We start from the raw sequence: 3,056 nt of genomic DNA on the forward strand, positions 1-3,056 counted from the left end.
GGCAGTTCTATATATGTGTAGATATCGTCAGCTTACTTCTGTTTGTCATCTTCATTGATGGTGATCACTTGTAAAGTATTGCGATACAAGCCTCGGGCACTCTCTGTATTGTAATTGCCATGTTCCTAAATTTCGTTCAGTTGTTATCAGTCTTCTCACTTTCTTTTCAGTGGTTCTAAATTCGAACTTTACAACTTGCCTTCCAACTTGAGAGGTGGCCCTTCTTTGTATAATATATAACTATAGCAGTCAGGCCAAACCATGCAGCAAACGGTAGTGTGTTAAAGAAATGGCCCTTCAACTTTACGCTTTCAACACCCCCTTCAATTTTTCAAAGTCTCCTACGATATCAGCTGCCATACTACGAGATCCACGCCATCTACGATTAAATTCCAAAACCAGATGGGTTGCCAAGGCTAGCATCGAATCCCAAGTGGAAGACTATAAGCCATCACTTGTCTATCAACCAACCATTTGGGACCATAATTTCCTCCAGTCCTTACATAGTGATTATGTGGTAAGTAATTATCTTAAGTTGCAGAAGTCAATATCCAGTTATCTCATGTTGGTTTTCTTGATTTTATACATGTAGGATGACACATTCAGATCAAGAGCTGAGGAACTCAGGGAAGATGTCAGCGTTATGTTAAATGAGGAGGTTGAACCAGTGGCTCAGCTCAAGTTGATCCATGTCTTGCAAAGGCTGGGCTTGGGACACCTCTTCAATGAAGAGATGGACCGAATCTTGCGAGCCATATACAATAATAGTAAAGCAAAAGAGTTTATCAAGGATCATGATTTATGCTCAACTGCTCTTCATTTCAGGCTTCTTAGGCAACATGGATATCTGGTCTCCCAAGGTAAGTAGCACTGTTTAAAGGTTGGTTTTGAGTGCGTTATTTAAATCTTTAGAGGTCTTTTATGCATGATTGCAGATGTGTTTAATAGATTCATGGATGGAAAAGGAAAGTTCCATGAGTACCTCTGTGATGACAGTATGGGAATGCTGAGCTTGTATGAAGCTTCATACCTCGGTACTGAAGATGAAAGCCTCTTGGATGAAGCCAGAGACTTCACCAAGAGATATCTTGAGGAGATGATGAAGGATTATAAAGACTCAAGTTTAAATGCCCAAGTGAAGCATTCTTTGGAAGTTCCTCTGCACTGGAGGATGCCTAGGGCAGAGACAAGGTGGTTTATTGATGTATACCGGCATCAAGAGAATATGAATCCTATAATTCTTGAATTGGCCAAGCTGGACTTCAACAGGGTCCAAGCAGTACATCAGAGAGATCTTGGAAATGCATCAAGGTATGATTGAGACATGTCTCAGTGTATTTCTCTAACCATTATGACTCGCACTAATTGAATCACTTGCTTTATTAGGTGGTGGCAAAATCTTGGTTTAATGACGAAAGTTAACTTTGCAAGGGACCGGCTAGTGGAGAGTTTCTTGTTTAGTTTGGGGATTACGTATGAGCCCCAATATGAGCGTTGTAGAATGTGGCTTACAAAAGTGATGAATTTGGTTCTAATAATAGATGACATTTATGATATCTATGGCTCGATTGAAGAACTTGAGTTTTTCACTAATGCAGTTGAGAGGTTACTAAACTTTTCCTTTTATGATTAATTATACTGAGATGCAATGGTGAAGATGAAATCTTGTGGTTGAGATTCGATCTTGACCACCTGTTTTGCTTTTTTTCTTTTTGAACTACACCGGCTGAAAAAAAAAAAAGAAAGCAAAGCGGGTGGTTGAGATCAAATCTGACAATCACTTTGAATCTTGACAGTGGCCAGCTTAGTGCCATGCATTAAATTTAATGCACAGCACTGAAGTTATAGCCCTAAAGAAAGCTACTGAAATTGAAATATTCTATCATATATCTGTTTTTGTTTCAGATGGGATATGACAGCATTGAAAGAACTTCCAGACTGCATGAAGATAACGTTACAAGCCCTCTTCAACACCACCAATGAAATGGCATATGACATTCTCAAAGAACAAGACTGGAAAATCTTACCGTACTTGAGAAAAACGGTAGAATGTCTTTAACCCAGAAGTATATATTGTCTTCTACACATAGAACTTGAAGTCAAATTACTAAAATCTCAGGTTTTGCGTGTGTGTGTTTTTTTCTCTACCCATTTTGGCACAGTGGGTATATTTCATTAAGGCAATGTTGGTGGAGGCCAAGTGGTACCAAACGAGATCTACCCCATCAACTGAGGAGTAATTTGAAAAATGGATGGGTTTCATCATCTGGGACAGTATTTCTTGTCCATGCATTTTTTGCTACAAGACAAGAGATCAATCAGGAAGTACTTGAATACTTGGAGAGCAACCCAGATCTAATATTTGGTCCTTCCATGATTTGTAGGCTCTCTAATGATCTTGCCACTTCATCGGTATGTAAATAACTGATCCCTAGATTTCTTTTATTATTCACAAATCATAAAGCCTAAAAATATTCCCTTTTTGGGTTTGTTGTAGGCTGAGCTAGAGAGAGGAGATGTTTCATCATCAATCCATTGTTACATGCAAGAACATAAAGTTTCTGAGGAAGCAGCCCGTGAACACATTAAAGACAGAATCATGGAGATTTGGAAGTTGATGAACAAATCTATAACCAAGTCCCCTTTCTCTGTTCAATTTGTCCAGTCCTGCTTAAATCTTGCGCGAACATCACTCTTTATTTATCAATATGGAGATGGACTCGGTACTGAGAGTAGCAAAAGCAAGGACGATATATTGTCTTTAATAATAAAATCTACTACGGTTTAACATTTGTTATGGTTGGAGCATTGTAACTCATTGCAAGCATGTTGGTGATGTTCGCTTTTTTAGTTTTGTGAGAATAAATTATGTAACACCTCTGTTTTCTTCAGCTACCTAAACCATATTGGTGTATTGCCCCATAACATGTTAATTGCTAGTGTAGTACAATTGTCACAAGTTGGACGCTATTGTTAGAACAATTATGGGTTTTTCTCAAAACCCTAATTGAAACTTATACGAGAACTAGGATACAAAATGTTCCTCCTGGTATGTT

At 38.4% G+C, this 3,056-nt stretch overlaps 1 pseudogene; it reads left to right on the forward strand.

Annotated features, from left to right (window-relative positions):
• Positions 1–289: 289 nt before the first annotated feature.
• LOC149024541 (terpene synthase 10-like) lies at positions 290–2,788 on the forward strand (annotated as a pseudogene).
• Positions 2,789–3,056: the final 268 nt, after the last annotated feature.

This window comes from Hakea prostrata, chromosome 2, assembly GCF_041222555.1.
Source record: "Hakea prostrata isolate BN-2017 chromosome 2, UWA_Hpros_2, whole genome shotgun sequence".
Taxonomy (NCBI): domain Eukaryota; kingdom Viridiplantae; phylum Streptophyta; class Magnoliopsida; order Proteales; family Proteaceae; genus Hakea; species Hakea prostrata.